Source organism: Cyclopterus lumpus, chromosome 13 (assembly GCF_009769545.1).
Source record: "Cyclopterus lumpus isolate fCycLum1 chromosome 13, fCycLum1.pri, whole genome shotgun sequence".
Classification (NCBI taxonomy): domain Eukaryota; kingdom Metazoa; phylum Chordata; class Actinopteri; order Perciformes; family Cyclopteridae; genus Cyclopterus; species Cyclopterus lumpus.
In genome coordinates this window covers 10,165,016-10,173,060 of record NC_046978.1, presented here as the reverse complement: position 1 = coordinate 10,173,060, position 8,045 = coordinate 10,165,016, and positions in this window count along the sequence as shown.

Sequence of the window (8,045 nt, the reverse complement as noted above, 5' to 3'; positions counted from 1 at the left end):
GGTCTTCATCCATCAGTGTGTGTGCATGTTGTCGGTGGGGTGCAAGGGTGGGGGCATGGCGTTGTCGGCGGGATGAGGTGGCCTTGATAAACACAGCTGCAGCTCCTGAGAACTAGCTGTAACTGTTCTCTCAGCATAGGAGTTGTTCTATGTGTACGAGCATCAGTAAGCCACTGTCTGTCTTCTCGTTCCCTGTTATCAGTGGGTGCTTCTCAACTAACCTTGAGTCCTTGCCCTCGAGCAACCTCCGTTCTTTTCTTGTAGCTTTCTACTGTGGCTGAGCTTCCTCTGTGTTCTTCCCACTCCAGGGTCACTGTCCTCAGGGGGCCTTACTGCGCATGCATCAAAAGTTAAAACAATAACGTAATAAAAGCCTATGTGTCTCGAATTATTTGCCAACAGTGTAATGTATTTATTTTTTCTACAAATCCCCCTTTTCACACCTGATAGGTGTGACTATTCTATTTTAGCCATATGTGTTGTAAACTTGCGTGAGCTATCTACAGTATGTGTTTTAACAGGTCATGTTATGTTGATGCGTTGTGTGTGTGTGCGATGTAGGTGAGGTCGTCCCCCTTTAGGATCCTCAGTGGCAGGCCGTGATTCAGTCAGTTCCTGCATCACCATTCATGTCGTCAGGGATGCTGTCCGCATCCGGTTCAGGGGGCAACAGGGAGTCGTACTCCGGGTCATTAGGGAGGAGAGGGAAAGTACCTACGTCTTTATGCGTTGTGCAATTTTTTAGGAGTTATGTTCTTAAACAGTCTGTTGTGGAGTACAACCCAACAATTAATGAGCAAACGGAGTCCGGTGAACTAAAGTTAGTTCTCAATATTTATTCAGTAATAAAAAGCAGAGTTAATGCTCCCGTACAGTTAAACGTGCACGGTCCTAAATTGAACACCCAACAGGGTTGAGTGTCCAAGGAAAAAGGCGCTTAAACAGAGTGCGCAGAAGCTGCATATAGGATTCCTCTTATCAGGTCCCATTAGATTAAAAGTCAAAACTGATGCAGACGGGGCAAGGTTTATACCAAGCCTGTCCGGTAGGAGCACTGAGTACTGTCCACTCACACTGGCTCACGTCCATTGGTTGTGGTGGTCTTCATCCATCAGTGTGTGTGCATTTTGTCGGGGTGCAAGGGTGGGGGCATGGCGTTGTCGGCGGGATGAGGTGGCCTTGATAAACACAGCTGCAGCTCCTGAGAACTAGCTGTAACTGTTCTCTCAGCATAGGAGTTGTTCTATATGTACGAGCATCAGTAAGCCACTGTCTGTCTTCTCGTTCCCTATTATCAGTGAGTGCTTCTCAACTAACCTTGAGTCCTTGCCCTCGGGCACCCTCCGTTCCTTTCTGTAGCTTTCTGCTGTGTGGAGCTTCCACTCTAGGGTCACTGTCCTCAGGGGGCCTTACTGCGCATGCGTCAAAACAATAAAGTAATACAAGCCTATGTGTCTCAAGTTATTTGCCAACAGTGTAATGTATTTATTTTTTCCCACAAGTCTTATCATGCAAGCGTAGCCGTGGGGGTCAATTGAGGGGAACAAAGGGGTCTAGTGGTCAGTTGGGGTCTAGCATGCTCGTCCAGTTTTCACTGGGTGCGATGGTCTCATAGTCATAGTCCGGGGTGTATCTGCTTTTAGGTCTTGCTACGTATTTTTAGGTTCTTCAAAGGCCCATATTAGGAGACCAATTCCTATTATGGAGACTATTATTATTCCCACTATTGTCTTTTTGCCAAAGCCCAACTGTTTGAGCGTCCTGTCGCGGAACGGGAGGTCGTTATGGGGGTAGTCGGGGTCTCCAAAGCATCTAAACATCGGCCTCGGAGCGGCGGCATTTTCCAAATCTGTTCGTACTTCTGCTAAGGTATGTGTCAGTGCAGTGGCTGGGGCACAGTGTGTCAAGTGATGCCAGGGGGCGCCTGATTTGCCCCTAACCTGAACCGAGTGTGAGGTAACTTCCTTCACTTCGTACGGTCCAGTCCACCTGGGGTCTGTCCACTTGCGCTTGTGAACCTTGACCCTGACCCAGTCACCTACTTTTACTGTCTGTTCCTCTCCTTCCGCTGGCGTTTTCTCGAGAACTTTCGCCACCTGGGTAGAGAGGGCTGAGACAAGTGCTGTTAACTCGCGCATATATTCAGACATTTCTATCTGAGCAACATCAAGGGGTGGCATATGACCTCCATCCCTTGGTGGACCTGGCATTTCTCTGCCGGTCAAGAGTTCGTGTGGAGAGAGGTGGGTCCCACCCCCTTTTGATGCTCTCATAGCCATGAGTGCAAGAGGGAGGGCCTCTAACCATGTTAACTTTGTCCCGGCGCATGCTTTTGCAATTTTGCTCTTTTAAGTCTGGTTCGCCCGTTCCACCAGTCCTTGTGACTGTGGATGGTACACTGCTCCAAAACTATGTATTATTCCCAGGCTTGACTCTATCTCCTGCAGCAATGTGTTCCGTTGTCGGACCTAATGCGTCTAGGTACCCCATATCTGGGAATGAGTTCTGTTTTGAGCCATTTCACAACTGATTTGGCGTCTTCGTGTCTGGTAGGAATCGCTTCTACCCACCTGGAAAATCTGTCTACCATTACTAATAGATATCTCTTTCCCTGTACTACATTTTCTGCCCCCATGTCAGTATAATCTATACTTATGTCTTGGAAACAGGCTGATGGTACAGGATAGGATCCCATTGGTGTTTCGTATGGTTTTCTAGAGTTGTGCGTGCCTGTTTGCCTGTTTGTTTAGGTTGCTAGCTCTGTGGTCACAGCCGACGGTCACATCCTGGATTTGGTCTGCTCCACTGGTCTCACAATACTTCAGCTCTCCAGCCTCAACCTCAATATCTCCGACCACCTGGCTATCACCATGGACATCGGCATCCCTATCCCTATCCCCATCCCAAGAACCAAGCGCAACATATCCTTCAGAAATCTCAAAACTATTTCCCCCACAACTCTTTCAGCCTCTCTTGCCAGTACCATGTCGGCCTCCCCTTTCCCGCTGTCTGATAATCCCTCCGATCTCGTAAATTACTACAATAACACACTCTCCTCCTGTCTTGATCAGCTGGCTCCCATTAAAACCCAAACGGTCTCATTCACTCACTCAGCTCCTTGGTATACTCCTGATCTCCACCAAATGAAATCCTGTAAGCACCAGCTTGAAAGACTCTGCAGGAAAACTGGTTTAACAGTCCATCTCCAAACCCACTCTGACTACCTTCAACAATACAAAGACGCTCTCATCTCAGCCCGGACCACCTACTACTCACACCTCATACACGCTGGCTCCTCCAACCCAAAGGCTCTCTTCTCAACAATAAACAAGGTTCTCAAACCCAGAGACAACACCTCCCAATCCTTCACAGTCGAGAAGTGCAACTCTTTCCTTTCATTTTTCAATACAAAAATAATTTACAGCAATCTGAAGACCTCACCCGCCCTTTCCATCTCTCCACCCCCCCTCCACATATTCAGCCCTCAGCCCCTTTCTCAATTCTCCCCTGTGTCCCCTTTGTAGCTCTCTTCATTCACAACAGGAATGAGAAGCTCCACCTGTATCCTGGATCCCATACCATCTACTCTCACCAAGGAATGTCTCCCAGCCATCGCTCCACTCATCATAGCAATAATCAACTCCTCCCTCAACTCCGGCTCAGTCCCCGACACACTTAAACTGGCTGCTGTCACTCCCATCCTCAAGAAACCTGGATCTCAAATCTTCCCTTCCTGTCAAAAATACTGGAACGCGTCGTCGCTGCACAACTCAAAACCCACCTCATTTCCAACGATCTGTTCGAGCCATTTCAATCTGGTTTCCGCTCACACAGCACCGAAACAGCCCTTCTCAAAGTTACCAATGACCTCCTCTCCTCAGACTGGCCACCTCAACATTCTCCTTCTCCTGGATCTCACTGCAGCCTTCGACACCATCAACCACAACATCCTTCTCTCCCGCCTCGAATCGTCCCTCAACATCACCGGAACTGCTCTCTCCTGGCTCAAATCATATCTAACAAACAGACAACAATTCATCAGAATCTCCTTCTTCCACCTAAAAAACATTGCCCGTCTCTGCCCATCACTTTCCTCATCTGCTGCTGAAACTTTAATCCACGTCTTCATCACCTCCAGAATTGACTATTGCAATAGTATTCTTTATGGCACATCTTCCAAAATCCTAAACAAACTCCAATACATCCAGAACTCTGATGCTCGCCTGCTCACCCACTCCCGTTCCCGTGATCACATCACCCCTGTTCTCCAGAGCCTTCACTGGCTCCCCGTTCCACAACGGATCCAATACAAAATCCTTCTCCTCACTCACAAAGCCCTCCATAATCAGGCCCCCTTCTACCTCACCGACCTGCACCACCACACTCCATCCCGTCAGCTCCTCTCCTCTGATGCCAATCTCCTGTCCATCCCACATAGGACCAAGCACCGGACGTGGGGTGACAGAGCCTTCTCCATATCTGCCCCCTCCCTCTGGAACTCTCTCCCCAAACTCATCCGAGACTGCACTGATCTTTCCTTATTCAAATCGCAAATCAAAACCCACCTGTTTAGAACTGCTTTTAATGTGTGATTGTTTGTTTTTGTTTTCTTATCAGGGTCCGAGCGACTCAGAAAGTCCCTATTTATTTGTTTTATTTGTTTTACCTGTATTTGAGCTATTCTTATTTATTTATCTTTAGCTTTTAGTATGTTTTAATTATGTGAAGTGTCTTTGAGTATTATGAAAAGCGCTATATAAATTAAATGCATTATTATTATTATTAGCTGGCTGTCGGAGAGGGAGGGCAGGTACAGCACGGTAGAGAAGGAGTGCCTGGCCATCCGGTGGGCGGTCAACTCCCTACGCTACTACCTCCTGGGATGCTCATTCACCCTCTGTTCGGACCACGCCCCGCTCCAATGGCTCCACCGCGTGAAAGACACTAACGCCCGGATTACTCGATGGTATCTGGCATTGCCAGGTGATACATAGGCCGGGGACGCAGATGGTCGTGGCCGACTTCCTCTCCCGCTCGAGAGGGGGTAGGGGGGGGGGGAGGAGGGGTAGGTTAGGCCGGATTGCTGACATGAGGTCAGATTCTTAACAAAATGCCATGAGTAAGACCTCACCCTGTATTGCTAGAATCCTTAAATTGGACACTCAGCAAAGCCGTGGCCCCACCATCCTGGAAAGAGGCGCTGATATCAGTCATCCCGAAAGAAGATAAGAATAAAGAATGCTGTGAAACATATCGCCCAATCTCTATATTGAATGTAGATTATAAACTGTTTACATCTATAATCTCTAAAAGATTGGAACACTTTCTTCCCGAATTAAGAAATGAAGATCAGACAGGTTTTATAAAAGATCGGCAAACACAGGATAACATTAGATGAACCCTACATATTATAGAACAGGCTAATAAACAACTACTAAGTGCAGCTCTGGTCAGCCTCGACGCTGAAAAGGCATTCGATAGTGTGGCGTTGTCGTCAAACACAAAACACTTATTCTGAGCTAACCCTTCGTTTACTGGTCTGTCATTTAGGTCTGCGATTGGATCTGTCCCATAAATACAAATAATATGCCTAATAGCATCTATTTCAGTCCAGTATTCAAAAGTTGAACGTTATTAGTCTCTTCTTCTAAGCTGGTTTGCTTTTTCGAGGAAACGAAAGGTTGTCTTCTTATACACACTCTATAAAACAGACTTGGTTCATTTAGATCCGGATTCTTATACCTTTATGTATTAAATCTTGTGGGTAGTCTGATGTCTTAGGAACGGCTCTAGTTATTTTGTTTTCGAGCGTGGTTAATTCTCCCCCTTCACGCAGAGCATCTCAGTCTCTGAATAGCCCTTGGTTGAAGCCTATATAGTTGTAAACCACCTTATTGGAGCTCTCTCTTCCGTAACACCTCCTACACTGGAACCTTATAATAAACTTTTGTTTAGCTACTTAGATTGTGTTGTCTGAATTGTTTTCCCGCAGGTACTTACCTTTTTAAGTCAGGCTAGATGTTGTCCATCAGGCATCTGGAGGAGGCTGCAAAAACACAGCGTGTAACCTGGTTAATTTAGTTTCTCACAATGGGAGTGGGTATTTATTTAGTCAAAAGTTTTTACGAGTTTTCTCTCCTTTTCAGGAAGTTACAAAAATTGAACTCAGCCAAAAAAGCAACGAGCTACAACGAAAATACACCAACTTCTACTTCTCTCCTGAACACGTCAAAAATCAGCCTATACAACTCTTGTGCAAGGTTATTTATAGGGGAAAAGCTCTCTGACACAGGCCCCAGAAGCCTTTGCGCCTTATCAGATGTAACAGATGTGCTTTCTGAAGCAAAAGTCGGAAATGGGTATGCCCGTGTAAGTACATGTCTCAGAACCCATGACTTCTGTGCTAAACTGTGTTTGTGTAAAACAAAATAAATAAATAAATAAAAATAAAAACAAAACAACAAAACAAACAAACAAATAAAAAGAAACCAACTAAACAAAACTGTGTTGTAACTGTGTTGTGTTAGAAACAATGTATCGTGTTAGAAACAATGTATTGTGTTTTAACAACGTATGCACAGCCTAAATACAACAATAGTCAGTTGGTCTCTTCTGTATAAAGTGATAGAAAGGCTAGGTTTTAACAATCAAATCATTATGTGCGTACAATCTTTATATAGAGACCCAACCGCTAGAATAAAGATCAATGGCCACCTGTCTGGTAGTTTTAAGCTGTCTAGAGGCACTCGCCAGGGTTGCTGCCTCAGCCCCTCCCTCTTTGCAATATTCATAGAGCTTCTGGCTCAAGCAATTAGACAAAACAAAGAGGTGACAGGGATCAATATATCAAAAGAGGAACATATAATAGGACTCTTCGCAGACGACATTATCACTTACCTCCAAAATCCCAACTTCATTTCCAAAACTTAGGACAATTTTGGCTGACTGGTCGGATGTCAGGCTATAAACTGAACATCACAAAATCACAAGTACTCTCTCTTAATTACACACCAAGTGAGGCAATTAGGCAGAACTATTAACTACAGTGGGAAGCAAAATCATTAAAATATCTGGGAGTGTTAATTACTCAGGAAATGAACAAATTATATGAAACAAATTACAATATAATAAACGATAGGATACAGAAAGATATATCAAAATGGTCCACACTAGCATTGAATTTAAGTTCAAGAATTGAGGTGGTGAAAATGAACATACTGCCAAGGTTGCTCTACCTCTTCTTATCACTTCCAGTCAGAATCTCAGTTTACAGCATGGAACAAACATATCCCGGTTTATCTGGGCAGGAGCAAGGCCAAGGGTCAAGCTTAAAACACTCCAAATTGACAAGCAGAACGGAGGCCTAGCATTACCAAATCTCAAAGAATATTATTACGCGGGCCAATTGAGATACATTGTCTATTGGTGCTCCCCGGAGTATCAAGCTGGATGGAAACATATTGAATTAAATCTGGGCCAATCTCAACCCCAGGCCAGACTAGGAGGAAAAGATTACACTGACCAAAAGGGAGATAATTCCATTTTAGATGAAACATTGAATATCTGGAAGGAGATAGTGAAGAAATAAAAATTGGAAGGAGACAGTAAGCTTTTGATCTGGCCCTCTATGACCCCCAGGTTTAGACCTGGACAGATAGATAGTACTTTTGTTCGCTGGAGAGAAAGAGGAATAACTGCAGGATGTACACTTATAGAGGGAAACACTTTTAAAACTTTTGAAAAACTCAAAAGAGAATTTAATTTAGGAAACAGGGACCTAGGGTTGCTAAGGGGCAGAAAGCTTCCGGTAAATTTCCGGAAAGTTTCCTCGGGAAAAGTTTTTTTGCAAAAGCATATAACAGGGAACTTAAATGTAGTTGAGAACAAGACTATGCACGCCTAGCTCAGCTGGACCCTGAATGCAGCTGGTTGGGAACATTGTCTGCCAGAAACATAAACGTAAACATAAAACGTTCTTTTGTTTTTGAACGTCTTTGTCATCAGTGTTGGGTCTGAACGTTTCAGCCCTATGCCTGGCAAGTGTG